General features: G+C 35.1%; 1 protein-coding gene and 1 pseudogene across 4 annotated transcripts in view; both read right to left on the reverse strand.

The window, feature by feature from the left end:
* The window catches only part of CDH12 (cadherin 12), a 1,140,321-nt gene that overhangs the window by 833,085 nt on the left and 279,652 nt on the right, over nt 1-27,584 (reverse strand). The window lies entirely within an intron of this gene.
* The window catches only part of LOC112626977, a 28,692-nt pseudogene continuing 25,012 nt past the window's right edge, over nt 23,905-27,584 (reverse strand).

Below are 27,584 nucleotides of genomic sequence, written 5' to 3' on the forward strand. Positions count from 1 at the left end.
ATGTGTCTTCTTGTGCTTCTCTTTTCTTTCAAAGAAAAGGGAAAAGATATTCTATGACTGTAAATTAATATTTTAAAAATTTGTATTTTTTTCATAAATTAAAAATATAACTAGAAAGCAAGAAAAGTCATGAATTTTCTTACAGGGAAATAATCAAGGATAAATAAACTCAATACTTCCAAACTGAATCTTTCTTGTATGCTTCATTTATATAATATCTTCACAATGAAACCAACCATGCAATAAAAGCAGCAGTATTCCTGTGGAAAATGAAATGCCATCTCTTTAGAAATATCCTTAAAATGAGTGTGTAGGAAGAATATCCAATATTTTGTTCTTCCAGAATGACAAAATGTTGCAAAACACATAAGTAAAAAAAAAAATAGTGCCTTCTTTGAACATTTTTTTAGAATCATGGATTTTAAATATAAAATATTTAAGGAAAAGATCCTGATTTATTTAAAACACTTCAAAATTCTTTCTCATTTCACGGTCATCTTCAATCATGGATTTTTATAGACATTACAGATGTGTGCTTTAGACCCACTTTTCAATTCAGGGCTTCCTTAAGGATTTATGTATTTCCTTAAGCATTTTTAAGTATTTGTGTATTCTTTTATGTTTATACTCCACATTATATAATAAAGATCTTGAAGCAGCTTATTAAGAACATGCATAAATGCATAATGAAATAACAAAATACAACCAATCAACACCAAAACAAGATATATATTACAACAAAAAAACTGGTCAAAAAAAAAGGACAGAAGACACAGATATATTAGATAAAAATTGCTATAGGTCAAATTGTAGTATTGTTTGGTAGACTTTTTATAGATCAAAGCGTAACAGAGAAACACAATCAGCTACATTCCTTTATTATCTACTAGAATTTAAAAAAAAAATTTCAAAGGATGAAATATTTTTCTACAATCAGTTTAAAAATAAATTTTAACATTTGCTTTAAAACAGGACACAATGAAAGATGCAATAGATAAAATACCCAAATAAGTGTACTTGCCTTTGATAAAAACAGAAGGGGTAGTATATTAACATATAAAAGCAATTCTTTGGAAGGGTTGGAAGGGGACAGACTTGTAAGATGCATGAAGTAAGGGTATGGGCAAGCACTGACACAGTGCAAAGTGCAAAATATGTATTAAATAAAAATTGTGATATTCGTTTTTTATGGAAACAAATGACCAAATACAACTTGATGGATTAATACTTCATCTCCACAGAAACGTGAGAAAAGTCAGTGACTTCAAGCACTGAAAGAGAGAAAATGAAAATATTTTCTCAAGAACCAGCCATGAGTCTCCTCCATATGCATTGTATATATCCAGAAATCCTTCAGTCCAACCTTTCTATTCTGGAGAAAGCATATCTAAAGAGGTCTAGCATTGTGTTATCTGATAACCACTGGTGTTTCAAATTTTAATTAATGATTAAACTTCATATAAACAACTTTTTAAAATATTGTTTTTGGTTAAGAATACATTAAATAATTCTTAAATATATATAAGCCAGTTGTTTCCAGATGAGATTTTTTATCAGAGTTCCTCTCAGTTTGACTAATTACATTTCATCTTGATCATAGGTCCTTGACCTACATTTTCTTAGAGTATTTACTTTGAAAACTCTCCATTGTAAATTCTTTTTCTAGCCCTTCAAGATGTAAATCTTCTACAACCCAGAAATGTCTATCTCAAGACATGGGAGCCATTCCTTTGAAATATAATCATAAAGAAAGATAGAGTCCCTATCTTCCGATCTCTGTTGGAAGGTTGGAGCCTGACTTTGATAAAGAACAATTAGCAAACACAGATGACCTGATCACACTGACCAACCTCTCCCTAACACCCTCCAATACTTTTCTACTAGTTCTCTCTTGTACTTAAAAACTCTCCCACCTTTCGTTCTAGCGGAGTTAAGTATAATTTTCCCCCATTGCAATAGTCTTGAATAAAGTCTTTCTTGCTTTTTAAACTTATCCACTGTAATTTTTCTTTGACAGCATAAATGTAACATATATTCACATAATTAATTTGTTAAATACATACGTTTTCACATATTCTAAGGGAAAAGGGCTAAGTTGAAAACCAGGAGTAGGTGATTTAAAAATGCATTTCCACCCTGCAAACATTTACGAACAAATTGAAAGAAATATGAAAGTATAACAATGCAATTTTCATAATAGACTGATTTACAGAGATCAGGAACTCTGAGAGGCCATAAGGCATCACCAAGGAGGTCTTACCTAAATGAACATTTGAGCAACAGATATAATTTTTACAGGTGACCAAACAAGGGAAAGGCATTGCCATCTATTCTGGCAAAGATAATGTGCATTGGAAGTGATCTATAAACTAACAGACAGGCAGAGGGTATGGGAAGAAAGCAAAAAGAAGGAAGAATATGGATGTAATGTATAAAAGTCAGTTTCCAGTGGGGTAATTCCTTCTTAAAGTGACAGATAGCTCAAGTCAGGTTGCCATCTGTATATAGCATACTTTCTTCATGCCTAATTTGAACAGCTATCGTTAATTGTGCAATTGCCTAAAATGATAAACTTCAATATGCGTTTTCAAGAATTACAGAGAAAAAAATCAATACCAACTTAGAAGCCTGTATTATGAAGATTAGCTGACTAATCTAATTTGTCATTAGTAATTCAATTAAGTAATTATTCACAATCTTTTCTTTTAGGAAATATAGACTTACTTGGTAACAACTTGTGAATGTGTAACTTTTTATTATTCACTTTGGAAAGTAAATATTTTTGTCCAAATTATTTATATCCAAAAAAGATAATAATGCTTCAAGTTTACAAGGCAGGGTATGTTTATTTCCTCTCATTGCTTAAGTAAAATTACAATAAGGGAAAAATACTGGTAAAAAGCCATAATCATGGGGCGAATAAACAAGCTACGAGAAGCAGAGATTTCAACAAGCTCAGGAAAGAGAAAAAGATTAGGAGATTTTAAAACGGCAGCAGGAGCCAGGACCTAGTGCATATGCAAAGAGATAAACCAGAGAAGGTGTCTGTATTCCACAACAGAAAGTCAGACAGGCTGTTGTATCAGAGATAGAAGTTATAAGGAAAGTTGGAAATGGTACTCTATGGAGACGGATTAATTGAAAGTGAATGTTAAGACCTGCATCGCTTGTCTCACCTCAGATATCAGGAAACCTAACACTTCCTGCCAAAAGGAAGAAGAGGTTGTTGGGTGGTTGGGCAGGGAAGAAGACAAAATATGTTAAATAGTTGGAGAAAAGAAGGTAGCTATTATGGGTAAAACCATTTTCTTCTAGCACTCCAGAAGACTCCCAACAATATGACCAACTCCTCATCTGCCGAACCCAGAGTGAACTTTGCAGGGGACAACCTTTGCCCACCAAGAGTTAGTCTTTGAATGTCTTGATTCTTAAATAGGAAAAGAGGCAACATAAAGCTGAGAGAGACTTGAAGAACATTTGCCATATGAAAAAATACCCACAAAAATAAATAAAGAGAGAGAGGGAAAAACCATAAAACTTAAGGAAATGATAAATCAGGAAATAAAAAATAAGTCTCCAATTAATATACTGAGAGAAATATTTAAAATAAGAACACACAGTTAAGGTGTCAAAGGTTTAAATAAGAGAAACATGGTAAGCTGAAGGATGCTTCCCTTATTGTATAAAATGGCAATGGAAACCATTTGCTTTGAAAGAAGGGAAAGTGAGATGAAGCTTCCCCTGTGACACAGGAAATTAACAGACAAGGTATAAAATTATTAAAAATTATTATTTAAAGAAACATTATTTACTAATTTAAAAAAGCAAAAAGAGTCCGCCGCTTGTATGTTGGTTTGGTTGTCACTGCTTAAGTGAATGACTTTCACAGCCTCCTTTTCTGTCTCTCCTTACCACCCCTTTACACACCCACTAAAGTCCTGAAGTCCTGGATGCTAGAAAACTAGCTGTAGATTTGTCCTTCAAACAATAATAAATGGCATATTCTTGTAATCCTGATAATGAAACTGGGCAAAGTAATTTTATCCCACAACACAACATGAAAATCTGAGGTACCACTGGCTAGGTTGGTTGTACAGGAACCTCAATAAAATGAATTATCAAAGAGAAAAAAAGAATATAAATATATTTATTAACAGTGAACTGTACATTTAAAATGGGACAGATAGTAAATTATATATGCATATTTTACCTCAATGAAAAAACTTTTAAAATTAAAATCAAACAACAAAAGAGAAAAACAACATCAAAGTAAAAGTTTTGGCTTAATTGTATTTTACTTTGTGAATATACATCAGAAATACACCAACGTATGCACATTTTCTATACAAAATTATGTAAGCCATTTTGGAACAGTGCTATGAATCTTTCAAAAAATATAAATTAATAATAAAATAAGAACCAGCAAGACAAAAAGAGAGGAGTTTGATGATGTTACTTTTTATCTCTTTTTAATTGTTTGTAATATGTAACAAGGATCAATTTTCATGTTTTCCTCTGAGTACTTCTTCAAATTTTAACTGTATGAAAGGTAAGACAGCTGGGCCTGTAATCACACACAAAAAATCAAGGCTAATAGCTGTCACCAGTTTCTTATTACAGTTTTTGGCAGTTTCTCATTAAGTGTTATTGGCCTTACATTATGAAGCACATTTAGGTTATGAATCAAAGTGGCTTTGAAAATGTATATATTATGTTATACATGATGTAATCCATAAAGTTCCTTTAGCTCCAATCAGAGAAAGACTTTGTTTTATTTTGTCCCTTGAAGCAATGCCCTTTAGTCCTTTACCTTGAATTAAACGGAGCCTTTGAGATTTTACTCAGAGAGCTGAGTTTGAAAGAACAAATCAGTTTATGCATCAACTTTTTATTATCCATGGTCATTGCCAATAAAAAGCTCTATTTATTGAGATTATATCTGTGGATTAAGGTATTTTTGATGAAGATGTTTTTCAAATGATGGCAGTTCCCTTTCATTCACGGTTTCAAGGTTTCAGCTACTCATGGATATCAATCCAAAAATATTAAATGGGAAAATTCTGAAATAGGCAATTCATAAGTTTTCAATTGTACACCATTCTTGGAAGCATGATTAAATCTCCTGTTGACCTGCTTCATCCCCCAGGCATGTGAATCATTCCTGTGTCCCGCGTATCCACACTCCATGCTATCACTTCAGTAGTCATTTGGTAGCGTTCTCGGGTATGAGATTGAAAATGCATACCAAGGCAGGGCGCAGTGGCTCAGGCCTGTAATCTCAGCACTTTGGGAGGCCAAGGCGGGTGGATCACGAGGTCAGGAGATCAAGACCATCCTGGCTAACACAGTGAAACCCTGTCTCTACTAAAAAAAAAAATACAAAAAATTAGCCGGGCGTGCTGGCAGGAGCCTGTAGTCCCAGCTACTCCGGAGGCTGAAGCAGAATGGCGTGAACCTGGGAGGCAGAGATTGCAGTGAGCTGAGATCGAGCCACTGTATTCCAGCCTGGGAGACAGTGAGACTCCATCTCAAAAAAAAAAAAAAAAAAAATTTTAAAAAAAGAAAATGCATACCATACTTAGGGTTTTGTATTATCCATGTTTTTAGGCAGTCACTGGGGGTCTTGAAACCTATACCTTCAGATAAAAGGGGCTTACTATATCTCAGTTTTCTTTATTTATATAGACTTAATTGGAACAGTTTTCTCCTACTCACCATAACATTAACAAAATGTTAATAAAAACGTTAACAGCAAAAAGGTATTGCAATTTTTAAATTACCTAAGAAGATATTCAAATTGCTAAATATTTGCAATATTTAAAATTTTACGAAAAATAAAGGTAATAAAAAAGTCATGTCCACCAAGAATTGTCTTAAAGTAAGGAGACTGAGAAAAGGATGAGATGTACTGCACAGATCGTCAAATTTTGGACTCACCGCCTTAAAAAGGTATTTAATTTATTTTATATTAATGTGCCTTAACAAGTTGTATATCACTACATCTTATACAACACTGTGAAACTTCTAAGGATCAGAAAATTGCTTTCTTTAGTTTAACAAAAGCAAGATGAACTGTATGCTTACTAGAGTAGAATGCTGTTTTGTGCATAACTGATAGTCTTCAACCTAGAGCACAGAAGGTGAGACTACTTAATATTCTGTTACAGAGAGAGACAAAAAGGTGGTAACACTATATTTTGCTCTTTGCCACATCACAAATCACTCTTTTACATTTAAAAATGAAGATAACATGAAATCAATTAAAGCATATTTCCTTTCAATTCCTGGGCAGTTTTAGTTGAAAAATAAAGGTTTTGAACAATATTATTTTGTCAATATTTTCTACAATGTTTTTGAGTTTCAAAGTGACTTCAGTAAAGCTGTCATATTTAGAGACATTCAACTTTCAAATGGCATAAGACAGTGTTATAATTGGACTAAGTGGGATAAATATAATAAATAACTTAGACAAAGGCCACTCAATTAAAAAAATGTTTTGTCCTTACCCATATATAGGCACAATCCTTACTATTCAAATATTCCATTTTCCTTCCATCAGGTAAGTGGTGAAAATTCTAACCTGACAATTGATTATAATTCATTATAATTTAATTTAAAATAATTATAATTAAAATAAATTCCGATTAAAGGCAGAATTAGATCTCTAAAAAGACAATAAAATCTGCATTTTTTTCTTTCCACCTAAGGGAGTCGGATCTATTTCTTCATCCTATCTTTGGCCTGGGGGGGATTTCACATTATAAATGAGGTTTCCCAGAATATGAAAGCTATCTAATACATTCAGGCAAAAATTCACTTTCAACTTTGTGTTTAGTGAGTTATATAGAAAGATGAGGGCAGCAATTTTTGCCAGAGGAAACTGAAGTCAAGAGGGAGCTAAATAGAATCTGGAATGTAGGATCTCTAAATTGCATAGAGAATGCAAAATTTCAAGTTAGCAGTCTGTCAAGTATTTCATAAGAATTACCACTGTGTTCGCTCTGGTAAAACTGGGCCTGATTCATCCTTTAATCCTGGTATATACTCTCATGAATGACAAATATTAAGTATCTATTAAATAGAAACTTTTTGTGGATGAATGATGCATAGATTAATCTTCTTACTGAAGATAATTAAGGAAATACAGTGTCCTACAATTTAAATTATGAGAATATACAGCATATAAAAATGTTTTTGTCAATGTAATTTAAACGTACATAGAGATTATAATGGAAAAACAAAAGTGCTAGGAATTTAAAAAAACACAAAATGAAATTGGCATGGGCAATCTCTACTTCCTGTCTAAAAAGCATTTGCCTTTGTTTCTCCTAATAACCAATAAAATAAATATATGGATTTTCTACAAAAGAGAAGCCCATATCAGAAAAGAAAATGAGAGGTTGTCAGCTATCTTGAAATTGAAAACTGGAAGGAATTTTTTTCTTATGAAAATAGGCAGAAAAAAACAAATCAAAGAGTAAAACATTTTGACTTTATCGACAGAAGGAAGATGAGTCAGTTATGAAGTCCTTCATCCTTAATGTGAATGTGTAATGAAAGAACACCACGAAATGTTAACATATGCAAACAAAAAAATTGACCTTGGAAGAAAGACAAAACAGAACATAGAAGATAATTATTTTATAATCCATTATGTTATGAAATTATTTGAGAAATCTCATAAGTGATCTCTTAGAGATTATATATAATCTATATATTTTTATAAATTTAAATTTATATATTTAAATATATAAATATATACAGCTATCAGCATCTAAATGTATATATTTAAATATTTATCTAAATATATTTATATGTTTCATTTGAATATAAAATTTAAATATTTATATATCCAAATACATATTTATATATTTGATGTATAAACTTATATAGTGATATATTTGAATATGTTTATATATTTATATATATGTAAATTTTTTCTTCAAAATAATAGAAAGAAACCCTAAACTCAAATAAATCTAGCAGATGGAATCAAGGAACAGAGGCATGTTGGGGTCAGGATGGTAAAATTGGTCTACTACAAAAGAATATGTGTTCTCTCACATCCTCGCTAGTGCCTGTATTTACCTGTCTTTTTGATAAAAGTTATTTAAACTGAGGTGAGATAAAATCTCATTGTCTTTTTGATTTGCATTTCTCTGATGATCAGTGATGTTGAATAATTTTTCAAATATCTGTTTGACATTTTTATGAATTCTTTTGAGAAATGTCTATGCAGATCTTTTGCCCATTTTAAAACTCCAACTGCATTTTTCCTATTGAGTTGTTTAAGCTTCTTATATATTCAGGTTGTTAATCTCCTGTCGAGTAGGTAGTTTGCAAATATTTTCTCCCATTCTGTAGGTTACCTCGCTCATAGAATGGGATAGAATATACACTCACAGTTTAATCTAAAATTTACCACTCTCTCATATTCTAGAAATTCTATTTCCTTATTACTTTTATTCCTTTTCAGGGATATTGTCTTATTTCATTTAAATATTGTATTAGTCTGTTTTTAAGTTGCTGATAAAGACATACCCAAGACTGGACAAGTTATAAAAGAGGTTCATTGGACTCACATTTCCACATGGCTGGGGAGGCCCCACAATCATGGCGTAAGGCAAGGAGGAGCAAGTAACATCTTACGTGGTTGGCAGCAGGAAAAGAGAGGGCTTGTGCAGAGAAACTCCCGTTGTTAAAACTATCAGATCTTGTGAGACCCATTCACTATCATGAGTCCAGCACAGGAAAGAACTGACCCCATGACTCAATCATCTCCCACTGGGTCCCTCCCACAACACATGGGAATTATGAGAGCTACAAGAGGAGATTTTATTGGAGACACAGAGCCAAACCATATCATTATATAAATGAAAGATGAATCTATAGCCTTAAAAAACACAACCAATTCTGTTTATTCTAACTCCCAACACCCATTCACTCCATTCTCTAGAAGCTATCAATCTGCTGATCATTTTGCTGCTGATCATTTTGCATTATTGTCTTATAAAAATATAGTTCTGAATTCTTCATTAGCTTTCAGTAAATGGTGTCATATTGTACATACTTTACTGCAACTCACATTCTTACCTGCAATCTATTTTGGAGTCCTAACTTGGCTGAACATGTAGAATATCTGTGTAACTATTTCTCTATCATATGAACTAGGAAGTGGCCTTTGATCAAGTGTACTTTATATATCAACAAATGTAATCAAGTTGCCATCCAATGTGACTTATGAATATTCATTGCTGCTAGTTCATTTTGAGAGTGTCCACTTTCCCACCACATTGTTAATATTTGATATTACCAAACATAATTATTGTTCTTATCTCATTTGTAATAATTGTAATATTTTAATTTGCATTTCCTTTTTGTGTGTGTCCCTGAAAATATTTTCTTTCTTTTAAATTTTTTACTTAGTGATTTTCTTGCTTATACTTTTGTTCGTTTTTCTTATTGGTTTGTTATTTTGATTTTTGACTTGTTTTTCTATTACTTACATAGATCTAAATATTCTAGATACTCACCTTTGAACTTCTTTATATAATGCATTTATTTTCTTTTGGTTTGTTGTATTTGTTTCACTTGTGTGTTCTTTATGCATTCTGATGTAAAATGTATTCATCTATTCTTTTAATCATGGACATTTAAGTAGCTTCTGAATCTTGGCTATAGTGAATAGTGCTGCAAGAAACATCGGAATGCAGATATCTCTTCTCTTGATGAAGTTATCAAAATCAGATATACTGATTTCCGTTTTTTGTTTGTTTGTTGGTTTTGTTTTTTGAGACAGGGTCTCGCTGTTTCACCTGGCTGGAGTGCAGTGGAGAAATCTCGGCTCACTGCAACCTCCACCTCCCCAGTTTAAGCGATTGTCCTGCCTCAGCCTCCCCAGTAGCTGGGACTACAGGTGCGTGCCACCATGCCCAGCTGATTTTTGTATTATTAGTAGATATGGTTTCACCATGTTGGCCAAGATGGTCTCGATCTCTTGACCTCGTGATCCGCCTGCCCCTGCCTCCGAATGTTCTGGGATTATAGGAGTGAGCTACCATGCCTGGCTTTGGTTTCCTTTCTTTTCAGTATACACCTAGCAGTAGGATTGCTGGTTCATATGACAGTTCTAGGTTTAGTTTTTGAAGAATCTCCATACTCTTCTTCCTAGTGGCTATACTAACTCACATTCCCACCAACAAAGTAATAGGGTTCTCTTTTCTCGTATAGCAGACATTTTCAACAAGAAGTGTTAAAAATATCTTTGAAAATGAACTATCTCTATATTCATATATTTTTAAAATTAACTCATTTCCTGTAATGCTGAATTGTAGGTCAGGAATTAGCTGTTCTCCAAAACATAAATTATATGTAGTCATTTGCTGCCCAACGTAAAATAACTTTATCTGCTTTGGAAAAGAAAGAGAAGTCACAAAGAGTCATTATTGCATGCAAAATCCTCTTGGAGGTATTTACATATAATATTATCACTCAATATGGCAATGTATTGATTCAGTGCCTCAGAGACAGTAAAAGCCACGTCAATGACAGGCAGATGGCAACAAAAAGGAGGGCATTTCACAGAGTTTGCTGTGATCTGTAGTCTCCTACATTTTTCTACACTGCTTCCATATCTTCAGTGATTCTGAAACTAACATTTTTGTTATTTTATCTGTATTTAAAATTACATTTTATTTTTTATCAGCACACAAAAAATGACAAAATTCGATGAAGCCATAAGAAGAAGTAATAGAGCTTAAACAATACAAAATACACCAAGAAAAGATGAGATCTTGGATCTGAGCCACCATGGAAGACAATTTCTAAACTTCCGCCATTTAAAACAACTTATTAGCCTGTATAATTTCCCTATTTGTGAACTGAGTGAATTGATGTCTGAAGTATGTTCCAGATTCCATTCAAATTTAAGACTAGATGAATGACTTGGTATTTTAAAAAACACACAGAAGAATATATCATAAGGGCCTGTCACCAGGCATACATATTAAAGTAAATACCCGAGACACTTGTACAAAGTCATTATGTGTCCCCCCCTTTTTTTTTTTTTGAGATGGAGTCTCACTCTGTCACTGAGGCTGGAGTGCAGTGACACAATCTCTACTTACTGTAGCCTGTATCTCCCAGATTCAAGTGATTCTCCTGCTTCAGCCTCCTGAGTAGCTGAGATTACAGGCATGCACCACCATGCCCAGCTAAATTTTTTGTATTTTTAGTAAAGATGCAGTTTCACCATGTTGGCCAGGCTGATCTTGAACCCCTGACTTCAGGTGATCCACCAAAGTGCTGGGATTACAGGTATGAGCCACCAGGCCCAGCCACTATGTGTCTTTTAATTATTTTGTAGCATGCACTTGGCTGTGATTGGCATAAACAATGAATGAATCTTCCTAGAATTTTCTTCTCAGTTTTTGCTTTTGTTGTCCTTGGTTTATTGAGAAGCAAAAGGAGCTAGTTTCCAGAATTGGGTCCCGACTTAGTACATTATGAGGTACTTACATGTCACTCATAATGTTAAAGTAATCACCAATTTAGACCCAAAACTAGGAAAACAATAATAGCATTACTAAATAGGATGATACTGTGGATCTCTATGTCTCCGTGCTATAGTTGCTGTTTTTCATAACATAACACCTTCACAGGTGACATTCAAATGCATAACATTCAGTCATGTGCTCTACATTCTATAGAGATTTTGTAAGTAAGAGAGGCTTCTGAAAATACTCCTACAACATTACCCGTTTGGTTTTGGGACAAATAAATAAGCTATGTCACAACAAATGAGAGGTGACTAAGGCACTAAGTGAAGTGATTGCAAAAGAGCTACTCCGTCTAGGAAGTATGGTCCTATGCCCTAACTATTCTTATAATATAACTTCTAGGATGTTTTAATATACTTGCCATATTATTGAAGAATAGTCATGTTCAAGCTACTTATAGCAGCTATGTATCAAAATAACTTCCTGAAAATGCCTTAGCACCATTATCCCAAGGGTTGGAGTTGGCCACATTCTATTAGATCCACTTTCAAGCATTGTCCATAAAAGATGCTAAAGAGGCATCATTTAATGCAAGTCACAATTAACCTGGAAACCCACATTGAAAATCCTAAAACTAGAAATACTATCTCATAAGATTTTCAAAGCAATGTTACCTGCTTTAAGGAAGCCTGAGGGGCATGGCTATCTCTCCCTCATCAGGTCTCATCTCTCAATGTCAGGGTATAAGGAAACCTATTACATTTAATCATTACTTTCCAGTTTTCTCATATATTTCAAGAATCACATGTAGTTAGGGCAATTTGTAACAGTATATCTGTTATTTCTCAAGGCCTAGAAAATTATTTGACAAAACGGTGCTTTGTGTAAAGATAATAACTTTTTTCTGCTCCATTTTAGTCTCTTTTTTTATAATAATCAAAGGCAAACTGAATTAGTGTAAAACAAAGCTTTATATTTCCCTCTTTAAAAGAGCAGAGGTGGAATGTGACTAAATTTACTTTGGCGGCATTGATTGAGTACATCCTACTTGCCATGATTTGGATTAGCTATTGAATGGCAAATGGTGACTGGTAAATATTTGTGTATATTTGAACAGATGTAGATGTAGGATCAGCACACTTGATGTACAGCTAAAACATTTCTTAACACACCTGTCCATATAGCATATTTTGACTTACTCTTGCCCTGGTCAATCCCATTGTGTACCTGTGTTAATCTTATGGGAGCAACAGTTCCTCATTCCTCAATATGCACTATCACTGCGTAACTTCTTCAGTGTTTACAACAGACACAACTTAGCAAGATATTTGATTTCTATGTAATTTTATATGTAATTGTTAAATAGTTTCATATAGAAGACTTTGGCTTATTATTAAAGCAGTGGGAAAGAAAACCTAAGAACTGGATTTTATTCTAGATTGTAATGAGTCTGAAACCTGCATAAATTCTTTTAGGCATTAGAATTCCTGAAATTCTACACTAATGGGAGTATAATGCCAGAGCATAAGATGAGCAGCATAAGATGCAAAGAGAACTTACTGTATTTATCTGAGACTCAATCTGTCATTTGCATGTCTGGCTCAGTGCTTATAAAATGTATATGATCATTTAAAATAAATAAATAAGCATGTTGGGGTTGATATATATGTAGAAAAAGAATGAGGATAGAATGAGATACTAATTCTACATCTGCACTTGATGCTCCTGTGAATTTAGACTTCAGCTACAGTTACTTCAAATCCTTGTAAGAAATAACGACAATTCGACATAGCATTTAATTTTATCTGTTAAATAACAAATATATCTGTGCCCAAATTCAATAACTCTTAAGTGATGTAGGCAACAGAATGATATATATTAAATTTTAAAGACAACTACTTTAAAAATAGATTTTAAAAAATGAATAAATGGCAAGAGAACACTGGATGACTAAATAATAAATACAGGCACACCTTGGAGACATTGTGGGTTTGGATCCAGACCATAAGAACAAAGGAAATATCACAATAAAGTGAGCCACACAATTTTTTTGGTTTCCTAGGGCATATTAAAGTTATGTTTATGTTAGTCTTTTAAATGTGCAATGGTATTATGACTAAAAAATGCATATACCTTAATTAAAAATTATTTACTGCTAAAAAATGCTAATGCTTATTTGAGCTTTCAGCGAGTGGTAATCTTTTTGCTAGTGGAGGGTCTTGTCTCGATGTGGATGGCTGCTGACCAGGGTATTGGTTGCTAAAGCTTGTTGTGGCTGTGGAAATTTCTTAAAATAAGACAACAATACAGTTTGTCACATCCGTCGACTCTTTCTTTCACTAAAATTTCTCCGTAGCGTACGATACTGTTCAATAGCATTTGATCCACAGAAGAACTTCTTTCAAAATTGGAGTCAATCCTCTCTGATAGAGTTTAGACATATGTCCTTCCCCAAATCTCATGTTGAAATCTAGTTCTCAGTGTTGAAGGCAGAGCCTGATGGGAACTGGTTGGGTGATGGGGTGGATCCCTCATGGCTTGGTGATGTTCTTGCAATAGTAAGTATTCTTGAGATCTGATTGCTTAAGTGTGTGGCACCCCACACCACCACTCGCTTTCACTCCTGCTTTCACCATGTGACATGCTTGCTCTTGCCTCACCTTTTGCCATGAGTAAAAATTCCTTGAGGCCTTCCCAGAAGCTGAGCAAATGCTGATGCCATGCTTCCTGTACTGCCTGCAGAACCATGAGCCAATTAAACCTCTTTTCATTATAAGTTACCCAGTCCCAGGTATTTCTTTACAGCAACACAAGAATGGTCTCATACACCTCAAATCCTGATACTGCTCTGTCAACTAAGTTTATAACATATTCTAAATCATTTGTGGTCATTTCACAATGTTTACAGCATCTTACCAGGAGTAGATTTCATTTCCAGAAACCACTTTATTAGATCATCCATTAAGAAGCAACTCCTCATCCATTAAAGTTTTACCATGAGTTATAGCAATTCAGTCCAATCTTCAGGCTCCACTTCTAATTCTAGGTTTTGTTTTTTTTGTTTGTTTGTTTTTTTTTTGGTGTTTTTTTTGTTGTTGTTGTTATATCTACCTTACTTGCAGTTAGTTCCTCTACTAAAGTCTTGAACCCTTCTTTCTAAGTCATCGAGGAGGGTTGGAATCAACTTCTTCCAAACTTGTGTTAAGGTTGATATTTTACCTCCTCCCATCAATCACAAATATTCTCAATGACATCTACAATGGTGAATCCTTTCCAAATGTTTTTCAATTACTATGCTGAGATCCATCAGAGGGATTAGTATCTATAGCAGTAGTTGTAATCTTATGAAAGGTATTTTTTTTAATTATTTATTTTTGAGACTGAGTCTCGCTGCAATGCCCAGGCTGGAGTGCAATGGAGTGATCTCTGCTCACTGCAACCTTCGCCTCCCAGGTTCAAGCAATTCTCCTGCCTCAGCCTCCCGAGCAGCTGGGATTACAGGCGCCAACCACCATACCAGGCTAATTTTTGTATTTTTACTAGGTTTCACCATGTTGGTAAGTCTGGTCTTGTACTCCTGATCTCAAGTGATCCGCCCACCTCAGCCTCCCAAAGTGCTGGGATTACAGGCCTGAGCCACCGTGCCCGGACATGAAATGTATTTCTTAAATCATAATATTTGAAAGTCAAAATTACTCCTTTATCCATGTGCTACAGAAAGGATGCTATATTCACAGATATAAAAATAACATTAATCTCTGCATGTATCTCCCTCAGAGCTCTTGGGTGACCAGATGCATTGTCAATGAGCAGTAATATTTTGAAAAAAATATTTATAGATAGTAGGTCTCAACAGTAGGCTTAACATACTCAGTAAACCATGCTGTAAACAGATGTGGCTACCACCCAGGCTTAGTTTCCATTTATAGAGCTTACTCAGAGTAGATTTAGCATAATTCTTAAGGGTCCTATGATATTTGAAATGATAAATGAGCATTGGCTTCAAGTTAAAGTCAGCAGCTGTTTTAGCTCCTAATAAAAGTCAGTCTGTCCTTCAAAATTTCGAAGCTAGGAATTGACTTCTTTCTAGCTAAGAAAATCCTAGATGACATCTTCTTCCTTTTTAAGACTGTTTCTTCTGCCTTGAAAATCTAGTGTTTAGTGCAGCCGCCTTCATCAATTGTCTTGCTGTATCTTCTGGAAAATTTGCTGCAGCTTCTACATAGGCACTTGCTGCTTCACTTTGCACTTTTATGTTACGGAGATGGCTTCTTTTCTTAAATTTTACAAGCCAAACTGTTAGTTTTAAACATTTCTTCTGCAGCTTCCGCCTTCTCTCAGCCTTCAAATAATTGGAGCAGTAGAGCCTATCTCTGGATTAGGGTTACATGCAGAGGTATGTTTTGGCTGCTTTAATCTATTCAAACCACTCAAACTTTCTCCATATCAACAATAAGGCTTTATTATCCTTTGTGTATTCACTGCAGTAGTACTTTTAATTTCCTCCAAGAGCTTTTCCTTTGCATTTGCAACTTGGCTAACTGGTGCAAGAGATGTAACTTTCAGTCTGTCTCAACTTTGTCATGCCTTCCTCACTAAGCTTAATCATCTCTAACATTTTTTTTCTTTTTTTGAGACGGAGTTTCACTCTTGTTGCCCAGGCTGGAGCACAATGGCATGATCTCGGCTCACCACAACCTCCACCTCCTGGGTTAAAGCGATTCTCCTTCCTCAGCCTCCTGAGTAGCTGGGATTACAAGCATGCAACACCATGCCTAGCTAATTTTGTATTTTTAGTAGAGACAGGGGTTTCTCCATATTGGTCAGGCTGGTCTTGAACCCCTGACCTCAGGTGATCCCCCCACCTCGGCCTCCCAAAGTCCTGGGATTACAGGCATGAGTCACCATGCCCGGCAATCATTTCTAACTTTTCATTTAAAGTGACAGACATGCAACTCGTACTTTGACTTGAACACTTAGAGATTACTGTAGGGTTATTAATTGACCTAATGTCAGTGTTGTTATGTCTCAGGGAATAGGAAGACCCAGGAAAGAGAGAGAAATGGGGAAAAAGCCATGTGGTGGGGGCAATCGGAACACACAATATTTATTGATTAAGTTTGCCATGCCATGGGCATGGTTCATGGCACCACAAAACTATTACAACAGTAACATCAAAAATCACTGAGCAGAAATTACTATAACATATATGATAATATTTAAAAAGTTTTAAATATTGCAAGAATTACCAAAATGTGACACAGAGACATAAAGTAAGCATACGCTGTTGGAAAAATGGCGCTGATAGAGTTACTCAATGTAGGGTTGCCACAAACCTTCAATTTGTAAAAACAACACAATATCTCCAAAGTGAAATAAAATAAGGGTTTTTTGTACTTGAGTCTTTACAGGTGAACATGGCTCATTTCTCAGAGCAGCTAACTCAAAAAAATGTTGTATGAGATCTTACCCTGCCCTAAGTTTAAACTAACTGTACCAAATAAAGTTGCTGAAAGTTACTGATAATGTGAAGGAATAAAAATGCCTTAATTTTTTTCCTTAAAATTTAATATTAAATTCTTTTTAGTATTTTTAGTATTGACTACTAGTGGGTCAGTATTTTTCATCTTTGAATATTCATTTGATAGAAATTTACCAGTAATTGTTAATTGTATCAAAGGCTGTCTCTCTTCATTACTTAAATACAAAGAAATTATTTATTTCTTTCACAAAAGCAGTTAGTGGAAGGTAATTTTGTATGTAGGGCTCCTTTTTCCTCTAATTTCTTTTCCCTCAGTATTAACTTTTTTTTTTTTCAGACAGTAACAAGGTTTTCAAATCTTCACTCTGAACTCATTTTAAAACTGTCTAAAAAAGCAAAGCTTGGGAACTTGGATTTCTAGAAGTCTCAGGTTAACATCAATTCTGTTTCTATATTAACAAATGACAAAAAAAAAAAAAAAACCTGTCTTTTGGTTGAATACTGAAAGGGCTAAAACTTATAGTTTTCTTCTTCTTATCTGATTTCTAAATGAATTCTTTACATCACTTATTCTGAAAGAACAAAAGTATAAATAGTTCTATATTTTATTGGGTGATCTATTAAAAGCACCTTTAGACAAATCCAGAAGTAGATCTAAAGGTTGCCCTCATTCATCTCTCAGAGACACAGCAGGTAAAACAACTGTTTTACATCCTTCAGATGTCAGCAAGCATTAATCTATTTTATGCCACCCTCAAGTGATTCCACATAGTTTGGGAAACTGAAATGCTTTGTATTTTAAAAAATTGAGTAATGAAAATAGCTCAAAACTGCAATGTTCATTTTGCCTGAATGCAGAACTTCCCTCTCCAAGATTCAATAAATGTCCCATTTTGCTGATGTGCAAAATTCTTTAAATTTGTAGCAGTACTTGAGGAACTTGTGCTAATAAGTAGGTAAATATTCCTATATGAGTCACCTAAACTTGTTTTTGTTGCTTCTCTATACAAAAGTTGGAGTTATCCTTAGAACATTTGACAAATTTTTGCAACATTTTCCTCTTATTACTCAGTGAATTTATATATGTAAATCATATCCATCTCATTTTTTAAAATCTAACTTTTCAGGCTTTCAGACTTTCTCAGTTTTAAGGTAAAACTTGAGTGTTGTGAGTTCAGTTTTTAAGAAGACTTCCCCATTTTGAATAAATTAATTGCATTACAGTTTATTGAGCAATATTTGTGTAAAAATATTGTTCAGATTCACAAAATGTAAAATAAATGTTTAAAAGCAAAAAAAAAAAAAGAAAAGAATAAGAACCATAATTATTCAGCATGTTGGGGGAGATAGGTATGTATTAACTCTAATTGCCTTTCTAAAAGAAAGCAATCACATCTAAAATTAAAATTTTAGTTTCAATTATTTAGGTCCATCTTAGTGGTAAAATTCTATTAATCTTTTAAATGTACTATTGAATATTGCATATGCTGTATGACATGTATTTATTTATTTTTTTCTTACATTTTTCATGCTTATTTCTTAAGATATTTGGTTAACAAAGTATTAGATAAGCTTCTTGAATTTGGAGATTATGTCTCCTCTCCCAGAAATCTACAATATGAACTTGATATATTCGACTGTAGAGGATCAATATAGACCAATATAGACTATAAGACACACAGTATGCCCCCTCTAACCTGCTGAAACAAACAGTTTACCTCTGGAAGGAACTAGCTTCCTTCCAATGAAGTGTCACACTAAATTGTGTTGAACACTGACTCTTCTTGGAGTACTAAAGACTTATTTGCTGGGGTCTCTTGTGCAATATTTGACACATTCCTTATAAACTTTACCTTAACTCTTTTTTATGGATACTTTTCTTTTTTTTTTTTTTTTTTTTTTTTTTGAGATGGAGTCTCACTTTGTCTCCGAGGCTGGAGTACAGTGGCGTGATCTCACCTCACTGCAACCTCCGCCTCCTGGGTTCAAGTAGTTCTCCTGTCTCAGCCTCCCAAGCAGCTGGGATTACAGGCACGCACCACCACACCTGGCTAATTTTTGTATTTTTAGTAGAAACAGGGTTTCACCATGTTGACCAGGCTGGTCTCGAACTGCTGACCTATTGAGAGTGTTTCTTAAACTTCTTATCTCAAATTCATCAGCCTCTTCAATTTCAGCATTCATTCATCTATTCCTCTATTTTTTTCCATAACATGCCTTCACGTAACACAACACTCCCTTATATTGTGCCATTTATCTGTTTAGCACTATGCTTACAAGGTTTTAAAAGGTAGACTTCATGGAATTAGCAACCTACCAATCTTGTTAATCTGTACCTTCACACATAGGCTCTCTTAATTATGTAATAAATTAATGACTCAATAAATTGTATCTTTCTCAGATTCCATAGGATGGATTTCTATTATATGTGTTCCCAGATTTTTCCTTAAAAAGCCTCTATCTTGGTTCCTACGCTTGCCTTCGGGAGATTCACTTGAACTGTCCTTTCTCTTCCAATTAACTCAAATGCTGTCAGGTATAGTCATGGAATCATATTGTAGGTTTCCATGACTATACTTGAAGTGATTCCGTACCTGATAGCATTTGATAGGCCAGGAACATGTGCCTTAGAATGAGTGTACTTTGTGATATTTATTATGTTATCAAAGATGAGTGTTCTAACATCCAAGGATTCTTCATATTCCCAATATATGAAAGCGTGTTTGCAACCACAGAGAAAAGCACTCAATGCACACTTGACTTTATATATTTTGCTTCAGGTAAAATTAAACCTAAATTTTGATTTCTGCATCTGTAAAATTCTGAAGAAAATTTCATATTCATTCATAGTGAGTGAAATACTGGCCAGCTCTATCTAGGACAGAAGGTAGAAAGAGAATACGATTTCATGACATTAACAATGCTTTACATGAATGCAAGGAGGTAGAAATGGAGCCCTCATCTGGTGTGTGGTGTGCTTGTTTGGACTGTGTGCTTAAGCACTTGATGCAGCCACTTTTTATTCCTGTATTTCTTGGAATTGGGTAAAATAAATATATCCCCCTTCCCCACCCCTTATTGTATTTCTCCATAATTTTAACGACTTTTCCATCCTTTCATAAAGCTGATCGCCTTTTGTGTACTCTGGACTGAGGATATAAGCAAAATTGCTATGTGGTTGTGGTTTGAAACATTTTGTTTTGTTTTTTTTTTTTTTTGAGACAGGTTCCCACTCAGTCACCCAAGCTGAGTGCAGTGGTGTGACCGTGGCTCTCTGAAGTCTCGATCTTCTGGGCTCAAGCAATCCTTCCACATCAGCCTCCCAAGTGGGTGAGACCAGAGGCATGTACCATCATGGCTGGCTAATTCTTCCATTTATTTATTTATTTATTTATTTATTTATTTATTTATTTGAGACAGAGTCTCACTCTATCACCCAGGCTGGAGTGCAGTGTCGTGATCTCGGATCACTGCAAACTCTGCCTCCTGGGTTCAAGGAATTCTCATGCCTCAGCCTTCCAAGTAGATGGGATTACAGGCATGGGCCACCACACCCAGCTAATTTTTGTATTTTTAGTAGAGACAGGGTTTCACCATGCTGGCCAGGCTGGTCTCGAACTCCTGACCTCAAGTGATCTGCCCAACTCAGCCTCCCAAAGTGCTGAGATTACAGGTGTGAGCCACTGCACCCAGCCTTATTTTTGTTTTTTATCAAGGCAGGGTTTCTACAGGCTGGTCTTGAATTCCTGGGCTTACGTGAACCTCCCACCTCAGCCTCTCAAAGTGCTGGACATGACCACCACATGAGCCACCAGGCCTGGCCTGAAATACTTCTTTAGATTTGGTAAACAACTACTGCCCAGATGCCCCCAAGGCCCCCATCTCACTTTCTGCTCCCTGGGAATCTTCTGTGTCCTTATGATATTTATTAACTTAAAAGTTAATGCCTGTTACAACAGTGTGATCTTGAACCCTGCTTCATTCAGTGCTGAAGTCTGGAGACTTTCTGGTTGCATGATAGCCATGTGTAGTCCTGCTTTAAAGTTCCCACTACCTGGCTTCTGAACATCACCTCTGGCACCTTTCTCACAATCCACAGAGCCACTCCACACATACTTCCCAAACCTTACCCTGTCCAGAGAGACAAAGACCATGGAAGGTGGAAGGGGAAAAGAGGCAACCTTCATGTTGGTATTGGAACCACAAATGCCTGTTCTAACACCATTTGAAATTTTGAATAGCACATCACAAATTGAGATGAATAAAAGGTATCCAATGCCCTTAAATACATATAGAGATAAATAGACAAGTTAAAAGGCAATTACTGTACAGTACGTTCCATAGAGTTTTGTGCACTAAGCAGGATCTTCAACCCAGCCTTAACACTGAAAGAACTAGAATCAGAGGAAATTGCCTTTAAGCAAAATCCTGAAGGCCACATAGCCAAGAGAGTTGCTATAGGGGAGGGCAGAAAAAAAATTCTGTGTACATCTCCAAGGAGATGATGGTCCATGCATCTTAGGGAAACAGAAAGTAGTTCAGTGGGGAGAGAACTGATAACTGAAAGAGAGAGTGAGATACTGGAAGTGAGAATTGGGAGTAGAGAGAAGGTAAAGATCATTTGTGCCAAGGGAAAGATGTTTTTCAATCTTTTACTCCATACTCTAGCAGAGTTTGATTTACAAAACCTTACTTCTTCAAAACTATTATCACTCCACATTTCTCAAAGGAATAAATCCAAGCCTTTACCCATATTTCCCTAGAATCATATTTACAAAATGATATTAATATTTAAAAAAACAAAGGAGATTGCAAGGCAGAGAAATTGCATTAAAACATGGAACATTTGTCCATCTTTCTACCCGTGGTAACATTTAAAAGCCTGCATATTACAAAAGCTGAAAGCATTGGCCCAGAGACAGGCAGCTTGGGGACTCAGCAAGGTCTGAGTCCTTGATTAGACCCATGACATTGTAAAAGCTACTCAACTAGTCAGCCTTCATCCATAAAAAATGGGTTAAGCATAGAGCATGCAAAGTGTATGGGAAGTTGCCTGCCGCAGATGCATTCACTAAGTTCACCATCACTGATTTTATTTAAATTATAGAACAGATAAGTAAATATGACTGCAGTTATGAGAAAAAGCCATAACATTCTTCTTTTCTTTTCTTTTTTCTGTAAATATTGACAAACTAATATCTTGTTCCAGGTATTACATAGTGGTGGACAGCCTGGAAGGCAGGATATTATAAGGGCTTAATTTAAAGTCATCTGAGTCAAGTAAATTAACATATTTTAATAACTTCCTACATCATAGAAATAAGCCTGAAGCTGTTCCAGAATGTGTAGGCTGAGGTGAGGAGGCAGCCCAGAAGGAAACTAGATAAAGTGTAAACAAATTCTAAGATTATAGGCAGTTAATGGAATGGTGAGAATGAGATTGTATCTTCAATTTACGGGGACATCAGGAGATAATTTAGGTAAATTAGACAGTTAAAAACTATGTCCAGATAACAGGAAACATACTGGAGTACTGTTATTACTCCAAGTTTCCTTTTGTATCTTTCAGAAGCATCTACACAGTGATCATCTAAGAATGTAGCTGTGTGTATAATTTGCAAGAAGACCTAAAATTTTCTTTATTGCAAAGACAACCTGATTACCTCATTATCTAAAAGGAATAACTAACACAAATTATAGCTAGAAAATTGCCTCACTAATGTAGTCCCAAATTAACCTCTGTAAATACTTTCAAATGTTCAGGCATCACCAGGGACATAACTCTAAAAACATTTAAATGTATTAGCACAATCCAACTAGTAGATGAAAGTATGTTGTTTGGCCTGGTATGAGAAAAGCTGAAGTCTTTCAAGTGTTGTTGTCACTCTTATTATTCATTATCTTTACATATCTCTCTTTAAATGGATGGCGTATATCCAGTTTCTTTCTATTCACTTCTAGTAAAGAATGATCATGCAAAAATTTTAAAATATTAAGAATAAAGACTTCAATAGCCATAGCTCTAAGTATCAATATTTTCCTTCAAGACTCTTTTTATGCATCTTTATCTTAAAATTGCTCATGTTCCAGAAGGGGTATAAAATTGCATCTAAACCTGTATTATCTTTTCCTAAACCATGATATAAACTATTAATATTTTAAACCAAGTGTGTATGGGTGGGGGGTGTTTTTAGCATATTAGGACAAGTTAGTAATTGAGCAACTATTCTGCTTCTATGTTGTAGCAATTTGTTTTGTATGTAATTGCTCATAAAACAAGCATCACTCTTTTGTAGAATATGGTTTTAGATTATGAATATGCCCCAAGGCTCAGCAAAGGGAATCTGACTATAAATTTAGCAGAAATAATAAATGTACTAGTTTCCACTGTTTTCTGGGAAATCAGAATGTCTCCTTTTTAATGTTACTGGATTCATGTATGCTCAGAAGCACGCCAAAGTACCTTAGCTGTTTCTTGTTTTCTCCTTCCTGTTTTCCTTCTTTTTCTTCTTCTTCATCTTTTTTTTTTTTTTTTTTTTTTTTTTTGTTAAGGGAGGGTTAATAGGGGTAAAAATATTGCCTGAATATACATTTCTCTAGAAGAGAAATTAAATTGCTATTTAACTTGATCTGATCATTTCTGTCTTGAATTGTTTCTTCTCTTCTATTGCTATATTTTAGGTTCAGAGTTCAATTAGCAAAATTATAGTTTTGTTTCTCCCATGGTGAGTGTCTTTTAAATAAAATGATTTAACCAAGAAACAGCATTGTGAGTGATTACATTTATCTCAGCATGCATTCTATTTCTCTCTGGTTTGGCCAATTAGAGATATAACAAAGGCCTATGAATTCTATCACATCTACAAACTATACTGCTTAGCATTACATTAAAATCTCGAACTTAATCTCTAAATATCTTAATCTCTAAATACTGGAATTTCTAAAGTGTTCCAATGTCTGCATACTACTTAAAGATATGATATCCATCTAATTCAAAAGACGGAGTTTAGTGAATATTGGTTCCCTTACGCTACTGTGAATACCTCCCTAGAAGACACTGTGTTTAATAACAAATTTTAAAAACAAAAATAAATATATTCATACATATCAGATGTTATAAGGTCAACAATTGATTTGACTTGGAAAAAAATTGATTTTATTCTGATTTAATGACCTTTGTGCCTTTTTAGTCTTAAAATATTATTTCTTTCACTAAATAACAGTGATAATAGTGAATAGTTCCCTCACTAGTATGTATTATGATGAAATGGCACATAATTTTATAAAATGTTTTATTATTTATGATTTGTATATGTTTGAAATCTATCCCTTTATTTATTTGTACTGCTTTTCTGATGAAAATTCTAGACTTGGGTGACATGGTTGGAAATTGAGACTGAAAATATTATGACTATATACACACACACACACACACACACATATATATATGTGTGTATACATGTGTTAGATTGGTCACCTAATTTTATTCTTTTTATTTTATTGTTTTTAAATCAAACTCGTTTTAAACTCCCTGTGATAATATAAGGAGACACACTACACAGCACAGCGTTAGGGCAGAAAATAGGTTATTTACAAAAATCATTTAGGGTAAAATCACATTTTTATTTCAACAAATATATCAGATTAATTGTATCTACATGATAATTTGATGCTATAAGTTTATTCATACCGGGAAAATTGTCACATTAAAAATTCTCAAAGTAATTTTGGCACAGGTCAAATCTTCTCATTTTGCTAAGTCCCTGAGCTCTTTGAAGAGGCTGACCTCATGCACTGACCTTTTCCCCAGCCACCTTGGTCCCCTCTCTCCAGAATGCCTTGCTACATGCTCTGTCCTCAAAGCTACTTTTATCCCTGCCCATATTAACTGTAGGTGAACATTTAATGATACCACCTTTTTAGCCAGTGATGCTCTGTAGAAACCATGCAGCTTCTCTGACAAGTAGACTTAAGAGTCCCTGCCCCAAATAGGACCTCATACCATTTTCCCGATGCTTACTGACAAAGAAGAGGATCCAGATGAGGGTACATTTTGTGTATGCTTCATATTATTCATAAAATTGCCTGTAATGGTCAATCTTTTAACATTTCCAAAGCTCATGTCTCAGAAGATCATCCAAACATTGGATGGCAAAGAGGTCAATGTCAATGTCAAGCTTATTGGCAAATAAGTGGTGCTTGCGCAGCATCCAGTTCAAGTCACCAGCTCCAAAAATGCACACCGAGTGATTGTGGTCCCCATCGCAGTAGGTAGGGAGCACCTTTGGAAACATCACCCTCCAAGTACTGCCACTTGACAAACCTGGCAACTGCATGCATGTCAGACAAGTCATACTTATGGTTTGTGGAGAGTGAACCGGGGACTTCAGGAATACTCTGGATGGTATCCCAGAGATGCTCATCAGGGCTGTGTGTGTCTTGTGCCTGCCCGATAAACTTTTGGATTTTTTTCATTCTGTAGTACATACCCCACATCCTCCCTGCTGACCACAAAATAGGCACACACTGAACAAAGAAGTGCTTCAAGTGGAGTAAGCATTTTAACTTTCCCTGTGTTCGTCAGTTTTCCAAAAACCTCATACTGCTTTTTCCACCTTTCTCCTTTATTGAATGGCATCCTCTCCATTTCAAGGTTGTTTTCTCCCATTAACAACTTGATCTTCCTCAGAATTTCTAGGTTGGATTTAATGGGAAAATCCATACCACAAAGTTTTACCAAGAATTTCCAGCCTGCAGTCATTGCTTAGAGGTCATTCATGCAGTTGAGGTCAGCCTGAACCTGGCTCCATGATGCATAAACCATCGTCTCCAATCAGCTCGCCACAAAGACTTTACTGAAACAGAATGCAATGCCCATCACTGCAGCTAAAAAGGAATCCTCTGATTTTTTGTCCACGTGAATGCGATAGAAATTCTGAGGCATATAGATGGCCCTCAGTAGCCTGTAAAGCATTTCAATCTTGTGATGAACTGCTATAGAATATGCTGTTTGAAACTCCGCCTCTTGTTTACAAAGGGGTTCTATGGTATATTGATATATTTGTGTCTCTCTTGATGAAATAAGTATGGTCACTGGTTATGTTTATATAGTTGGCACGTGTTCACTGAGGGTACTTTAAAAATTTTACTGTTAGCATCTCAAACTTTACCTTTTGGATTTCATCTACATCACCCTGTAAAACTGTGGTGCAATTAATATCACTACTAGGATTCTCTCCAACAAGCTCCAAGTGTCTGACAAATTCGGGCTTTGATGAATCCTTAAAAAAAAGGGGGGGGATAAGAAAAAAATCTCCTCTGAAGCAACTTCCTTAGCATTTCAAACAATAATCAGGGACTTTCCTTTGTGAAGGGCAGTCTTCTATCCTCCAATCACCAATGATTTTCCTTCCATTGTGGCCTCTGTTTGCATTTATCAGAAGTGCAAGGGCATATTGAAATGAAGAACAGAACATTTAGAAGTAAAGAAAGTCTGAATCATTTAGTAGTGATTCCAGGTGACATCCTGCACCCACTCCAAGTACCTCTCATGCTCTCAGGTGGCTTAAATGTACCAGGCATCCTCCAATAATGATATGTTCTATGAGGCTTTAAAAAACTGTGCACAAAGGAGCAGTTGGATTCATTTAGGGGGTCCCTAATTCCTGAGTGATAAAGCACTTTGCTGTTGTTCAGCAGATGCTCGATGGAGGGGGGTCCTGATGGAGTGGGCAAAGCCACACCAGGCCACTCCTTGTCCCCCTTTTTTTTTTCTTTACTTTTGTTTCAGTAGGTTTTTGGGGAACAGGTGGTATTTGTTTATATGGATAAATTATTTAATGATGATTTCTGAGATTTTGGTCCACCCATCACTGGAGCAGTATACACTGCATCCAATGTGTGGTCTCTTATCTCTCACCTCCCTTCCCTCACTTCCCACCCCAATAGTCCCCAAAGACCATTGTTTCATTCCTATGCTTTTGCATCCTCATAGCTTAGCTCCCAGTTATAAGTGAAAACATTATCATATCTGGTTTGCCATTCCTCAGTTACTTCACTTAGAATAATGATTTCCAATTTCATCCACGTTGCTGCAAATGCCATTATTTCATTCCTTTTTATGGCTGAGTAGTATTCCCTTGTGTGTGTGTGTGTGTGTGTGTGTGTGTGTGTGTGTGTGTGCATGTATCACACTTTCTTTATCCACTTATTGATTGATGGGCATTTGGGCTAGTTTCATATTTTTGCAATTGCAAAGTTTATGGCTATAAATTGTGTATGCAAGTGTCTTTTCCATATAATGCCTTCTTTTCCTCTGGGTATATACCCAGTAGTGGGATTGCTGGATGAAATGGTAGATCTCCTTTTAGCTTTTTAAGGAATCTTCATACTACTTTCCATAGTGATTGTACTCATTTACATTCCCACCAGCAGTGTAAAAGTGTTCCCTTTTCATCACATTTGCAACAACATCTATTTTTTGATTTTTTCATTACAGCTATTCTTGCAGAAGTAAGGTGGTATTGCATTGTGGTTTTTATTTACAATTCCCTGATCATTAGTGATTTTGAGCATTTTTTCCTATGTTTGTTGGCCATTTGTAT

The sequence above is a fragment of the Theropithecus gelada genome, chromosome 6 (assembly GCF_003255815.1).
Source record: "Theropithecus gelada isolate Dixy chromosome 6, Tgel_1.0, whole genome shotgun sequence".
Classification (NCBI taxonomy): domain Eukaryota; kingdom Metazoa; phylum Chordata; class Mammalia; order Primates; family Cercopithecidae; genus Theropithecus; species Theropithecus gelada.